Below are 7,134 nucleotides of genomic sequence, written 5' to 3'. Positions count from 1 at the left end.
ATCATAACCTGAAATTATACTTAAGGATATATCAGACTAATCCAAGTTGAGAGGATTTCTACAAAATAATTGGCCTGTAATTTTCAAAGTTATTAAATTTATGAAGATCAAGAAAGGTCAGAACCATCACAAATGAGGGATACTGAAGAGAAATGACAGCTAGGTACAATAATTGAGAATTGGATCCTTTTGCTATAAAACACATAATTGGAAAGATGGTGAAGTCTCAGTGAGTCCCCCTGGTGAGGGATTTATGAGAATTCTTTGTACTACTCTTGCACCTTATCAGTAAATTTGAAATACATCAAATAAAAAGTAAAAATTTAAAAAAGAGAAAGATTATACTGATAAGAACAGATACTACACTTGATCTTAGCCAAAAGGCCGAGAAGCATAGTCAGGCTTCTAAGACTCCAGGCACATCTGAATGAGGTGCTGCATGTGGTAGTGTGCTTTTCTTAAAAAAAAAAAAAAATCCTTTCTTTTAATCTTTACAATGTATGGAGTTGTATCTCCCTTTTCATTTTTATTACTATAGCTTAATTTCTTATTAGCTTTTGGATTAAAATATTTTTTCATTGCTCAGGAAAAAAATAAAAAATAAAAAAGAGAAAGAAAAAAACAGATTTAGTCTTTTGAGATCCTATAATAAAATAAATGATAATTGTAAAACAAACCAAAAATACTTTCGGCTTGCAAAATTCTTTGAAAATTTGTTAATTATTTGCAGTTTACCACATCAATGAAGTCCAGTCTAATTTATGCCTGATTCTAAAGGGAAATATTTTATAATTCATAAGAAGCAGAATAGCACTTTCAATTCCATTTTCTGATTCATTCTGCTCTCTTTCCCAATCCCATGGCATCTTGAAATACAAAATGTATATGGAGAAAGGTTTTGCTGCTAAGTTGTTCATAGAGCGTTATTTCCTTTGATATTTTATGACCTACTACATTGTTAATATAATCAGCACAGAGCTTTCAGGATTTGATGTTATTTAAAAATTTATATAAGTTGAAATAGCTTCCTATTAGAGTAATGCAGGCAATAGGAAGCATTATAAAGCAAATGGTTGAAGCACCAGAGAAATAAGGAATACAAAGCAAAACAAGAAAGCCACACTGTTAAGTATATGAACACATTAAGTATATCCATAACCACTCAACCTATGGGGGAAGTATCATCTTTAACAGAAAGTGAGAGAAGTTAGAAAGTAATATTTTTTGCTAAGTATATTTTTATTAGAATACTCACCTTCATTGTGTTACTATGAGGCCTTCATAGCACTAGGCTTTTGCAAAAACAAACATATTCTTCAATGTTAGTAAAATTGGCTAGAATCAAAACAATTTATTTATAACCTTCACTTTTATTGTCCTTTGATGAGATTCCTTACAAGGCTCTGACTGAGAATATTGTATGCATGATCACACTTAATTCTCAAACATTTTAGAGAGTAATACATTATTACCTCTAGTTTACTGAAGAGTAGAGATAATAGTACTTATGTAGTCTGATGAAGGCCACACAGTAGTGGAGTAAATAATTGCACATGGGCAGAATTATTCCTGAGCAGTTTTCTTAACTCCACATGGGGAAGTGTATGTTTATGCTAATCTGAAATAAAAAATGATTTTACATTTTCTCCTACTCTTGCGTGAATTTTTGTGAGTTTTTGTTAATATTCTATATGTTCTTGAACATTATGAATATATATTATACTTCTAACACATATCAATTTCAAGAAATAAAAGGTGATACAATTTGAATAAGACAGAAATTTAAAGAAAGCATAATAGAGAAATCTTACATATTTAGATATAGAAATATTTTAATATATTATATATACTGTGAGATCATGTTATTTATAATGTATAATATTTCATATATCATGATATATACACTATGTGTTGTTTATTTATAATATTTGTATATATTATACAGATAGGTAGATATTTCAATATATGGAACCAGGTATATGTACCTGGTACATGTCTGTGCTTCTTAGGATAACTCCAACATCAACAGCACTCTTGCACAAACTGAGAGTGCTGGAGTTATGGAGAGAATTAAAGAGCATAGAGGGAACAGAAACTAGGTCATCACCTCGTGACTTGTCAAGGTTTGGCGGTAGGATTTTGTTCCCTCTCGAATGATATAATAACATGTTTCTAGAAAGATTTTAACATTTAATGATGGTTGTTTCATTCTTCTCCTAAGTAAACAAAGAACCTCTCAGCCTTCCTTCAGATTCATAGCTACCATTCTAGATGTGATGTCTGACCATTCAATAGACATTTGCTAGAAAGAATACAGTCACATACACTTTCCCATTTAGATTCGATCCGTTGAAATAAGGTAGAGGCATGAGGCCAGTAAACTCTAATCATAATTTCATAAGGCTTAAGTCTTATTTCAAATTAAAAAATACAAGAAACTATGCAAAAATCTGATCATCCTCTTATAGTTAGGTTTGTTGATGCCTGAATAACGATTGTGTCTAAGCTTCATATAGTGGCCAGTGAACACTAGCAGAGGAAAACAATTACTTTTGCATGTTTCATCTTCATGGAACTGAATTCTCATTTCTCTGTATTGTCTATAAACAGTGTTCATTTAATGTTTGAATGTTCAAGATGAATTTGCCAGACACTGTGGAATCCTACTGCTGAGACATCCACCTAAGCAACTGACATCACCTTGTGCGGTCTATGGAAGATGAAGTGCATTCGTGAAGGGGCTGTTCTTCAGGACTGAAAAGAGACTGAGGAATCAATTGTGAATGGACTTGGGCAGCTTTGTTTGTTCGGTTTATAAACAGTTTGAAAAGTTCTGAAACTTGCCCGGAACACTTTGGCTCAGAGACAGCTGCGTAAGATTTGTAAAAACAAGCTTAGTTTTCACATTGTCCCTCACTGTTGCACAATGACAAATATTTTCCTTTTGATAGTTAAAAATATTTGTTTGGCTGTGTAATGCAGATATGCCATGAAATAACTCTGTTTGCCTTCAGTGGTCAAAAAATCATTCATATTATATAAAGTGTTTTCCTAATTCATATAAATTTTCATCAAAGAACAAAACCATTTATGTTCATTTGTGAGTGCTTTTTTATGTTCTATTTGTAGGATTTAATTTCTAGAACAGTTTTAGATTTACAGAAAAATTGAGAAGATAGTATTGAGAATCCCCATGTAATCCCGTTTTTACAAGAATGTTCATGCCCAGTTTCCCATGTTGTTAACATTGCACATTAGTATGGTAAGCTTGCCACAACTAATAAACCAATATTGATTCATCACTGCTAATTAAAATCCACGGTTATTCCAGTTTCCTTAGTTTTTACCTCATGACTATTATGTTCCAGGACCCAGTCCAAGATATAACATTACATTCAGTCTTCATGTGTTCGGGCTTCTTTTGGTTGTTTGTTAGACTTCCCTTGTTTTTGAGGACCATAAGAATTTTGAGGAGTATTTCTCAAGTATTTTGTAAAATTTCCCTCAAATAGAATTGTCTGATGTTTCTCTCATTATTAGGCTGGATATATGGATTTTAGGAATGAAAAATCACTGAGGACTTATCATTTTCAACACATTATAGCAAGAATACATAGTGTCACTACTTTATCAACTGTTAAAATTTGTCACCTCAGTCAGCTGGCCGATGTCATGTTTGTCAAATTTCTCCAGAAGAGTACTCTTGCTTTTTCCCCATTTCCAAATAGAAATCTTTAGAAGGAAGTCACTTTGCACAGTTTACCTTTAAGGAGTGGGGATTTACTCCTTGAGGGCAGAGTATTTTCATACTTTATTAGGATTTTATCTGTGAGGGAGAACTCTCTCTCTTCTCTACCATTTGTTTATTTATTCAATAATTTCTTTATATCAGTGTGAACTCATGAATGTTTATTTATTGCATTTGGTTTCAGTCTAATACTGTTGGTATTCTGTTTTCTCAAAAAACATCTGTTACTCAAATTCTCCCCACTTTGGCCATTGGGTGCTCTTTCCACTGGCTTATGTCCCTATGCCATGTCTTCATCAGGGTAGAGCTTTGTTGCTGTCATAGCACTGACTTTCTTCATTTTATTACAAAAGATCTAGGCTTATCTTGAGTCTTTTCTGCCCCACCATAGAATGAGTTATTTCTTCAAAGAGCCCTGAAGGCTTTTATTGAGAATGGTGTTAGAAATCAAGATCTGGGGGCTAGGTGCGTTTGTTGCTACTGGACTAAAATTTCTTCTAGCCCTTTTAGCTGATAGTGAAAATAAGTCTGTCTCTAAACTAACCTGTATATACACATATATGGAGATATTGCCATATGTAGCCATCTCTAATGCATACTGAACTACACATGAATCATACTATGTCTCTAACTGTAAAACATTACCACATGGATCATTTTAGCATCCTTTCTTAAATTGCTGTGAATTCTCACTAAAACACTAAGAAATCTGAATCCCACTTTTTGCTATCTGTTTACTTAATTGCTTAGTTCCAGAATTCATGTAAAATAGTACCAGGTGAGAAACAACTTTATCAGCGAGAGTACAGTGAAAATGTCCTGTTTGCCCCTAGTCTTAGGAAATGTCCTGTTTGCCTCTAGTTTCCAAAGTTACTTCACCTTTGCCCACACCTCCACCCACATTCAGTGATTTTGTTTCAAGTATTTATAATAAAATTAGATTCTCTTATCAGGTCTGTGTTTCTTCCATGAATTTCCCCAACCTCCTAAATATATTTTTTATTTGTATACATTAAGGTTGACTTTTGTGCTATTAAATTATATGGGTTTTGACATATGCATAATATCATATTTCCATGGCAGGATCACACAGAATGGTACTACTGCCACAAACAAACAAACAAAAAATAAACAAGGTACCCAAATACTGTTCTCTATTTCACCTTCCCCTCTTCCCCCTAGAACTTCTGATCTTTAAGTATTTTTTTAGTTTTTTCTAGAATGTCATATAGTTAGACTCAAACAATATGCAGACTTTTCTGACTGGATTTATTCACTTAGTATTATGCATTTAAGTTACTTCTATCTTTTCATATATTAACCAATCATTTATTTTATCACTGACTATGATTCCATTGTATGCTTGTACCATGGACTCTTTATTGATTCATCTATTGAAGGACATGCTGGTTGCAAACAGTTTTTAGTGATTGTGAATAAAACTGCTACCTACATTTACATGCCTGTGTGTGTGTGTGTGTGTGTGTGTGTGTGCATGCGTGTGTGCGTGTGTAAATTTTCAAATAAGTTGCATACCTAAGAGTGTGATTGCTACATCATAAGATGATGTTTGTTTTTTTAGGAAATGGACAAACTATGATCCTATTCTAAATCACAGAAGAAAAGTGTCCAGTCTCTCACCTAAAATTATGATGATAACAATAGGTTTTTTGTAGGTTTATGTTATCAAATTGAAGATACCCTCTATTCCTAGTTTGTTGAAATTTTTAAAAAAATCATTGATTCAGGGTTACTTAGGTGGCTCAGTTGGTGGTTAAGTGTCCAATGCTTAGTTTCATCTCAGGTCATGATCCCACTGTTCAGGAGATTAAGCCCCATCTCTGGCTCTGTGCTCATGGCTCAGGGCCTGCTTGGGATTCTTTCTCTCTCTCTCTCTCTCTCTCTCTCTCTCTCTCTCTGTCTCTCTCTCTCTCTCACACCCTCCACTCCCTGACTTGTGTACTTTCTCTCTAAACAAGCAAACAAACAAACATTAAAAAAATCATTAATGGGTATTGGATTATGTCAAAAATTTTTTTCCATCTATTGATATGATCATATGATATTTCTTTGTGTTTTTTGATGTGGAGGATTATATTAATTGAATTTTTGATTTCAAATAGTCTTTCCTACCTGGTTGCAGTATGTGATTCTCATTACATTTTGTTGGATCCAATTAATTAATATTTAGTTGAGGATTTTTGAATCTTTAGAGAGATTGATCTCAGTTTTCCTTTCTTATAATGATTTTATCTATCTTTTATATTAAAGACCTAAATTATGACTCCCCCCATTCAGAAGCTCCCTTCTATGAGGGGAAACCAATCATCCCGAGAAGTAGAAGACAAATGACTTTTTGCCCATTGGGTAATTTTTATTGCTTTGATTTAGACCTTATCTTTTTACTATCAATCCAGCAACCCCATTAAGACAGGCAAGATAAAATGATAAATTTGCTTCTTTGACTTGACTCTTGCTTCTCAAGAGGTTTATCACCTTATATTACACTTAGGCGTTCCCATTTTTATTATTATTATCATTATTATAGATATGCTTTAAATGAAATGTTTCACAAAATATGAAGAAAGGTAAATTTGATTTATGTGTGTTTCTTTCAACTTATATATGTTTCTGAGGGACCTATCAGTATACATCTTCTATAAACCAATGATATACTTATGAACACATAATTGCAGACATGATCTATCAAAAAATATACTTTGTCTTTATACCACACATTTTTTGTCTTAAAGAAGAATAAAATCTTTAATGGTATGTTGAAATGTTGCTTTTTTAAAAAAATCAAAATTTCCACTAGTATGCTTAATATTCAATTTTAGAAGTCACAGCTTGTTTTAATAATGAATAGAGCACACTAGCATGCAGTAAACATTAAAAGTGTGTTAAGGCTTTAAACGGAGCAACGTTCTTCCAGAAAATTTACTTTTGCTCCCAGCATTGAAATAAAGAGAAAGGTCAAGTAGCAACTCAATTTCTTATCAATAACAGTAAAAATATCTAGAGAATTGTATTAGCAGAACTTTTTTTTTAATGCTTCTCTGTTTTACCTTGGCGCAGTAATTTTAATTTTACACATGAAAAATGGAACGATTTTTTTCATATTAATTGCATTTTAACAATTTTTTTCAAAAACACTAATACTTCTTTTACTGTTCTTAGTTTTAAAAGTACATTGGAAGTTACCATTTGTCAATGAATGATTCTTTTAATTGGATCTCTATGCTTGTCTGTATAATTAACAAGAAACCTTTTCCATACTCTTAAAACAAACTAATTTGTGCTTTTCCAACAATTCTCCCAACTGTTTTGTTTTTTAAATTAGATTTTACATATCCTCAGAGTCCAGAAAAGGGACAGTCAAAATA

At 32.5% G+C, this 7,134-nt stretch overlaps 1 pseudogene; it reads right to left on the bottom strand.

The window, feature by feature from the left end:
- Positions 1-228: 228 nt before the first annotated feature.
- Positions 229-396, bottom strand: LOC115291012 (annotated as a pseudogene).
- Between the last annotated feature and the right edge of the window lie 6,738 nt (positions 397-7,134).

The sequence above is a fragment of the Suricata suricatta genome, chromosome 4, assembly GCF_006229205.1.
Source record: "Suricata suricatta isolate VVHF042 chromosome 4, meerkat_22Aug2017_6uvM2_HiC, whole genome shotgun sequence".
NCBI lineage: Eukaryota > Metazoa > Chordata > Mammalia > Carnivora > Herpestidae > Suricata > Suricata suricatta.
Note: the sequence above shows the minus strand (reverse complement) of the source record. Positions and strands in the feature narration are given on the sequence as shown.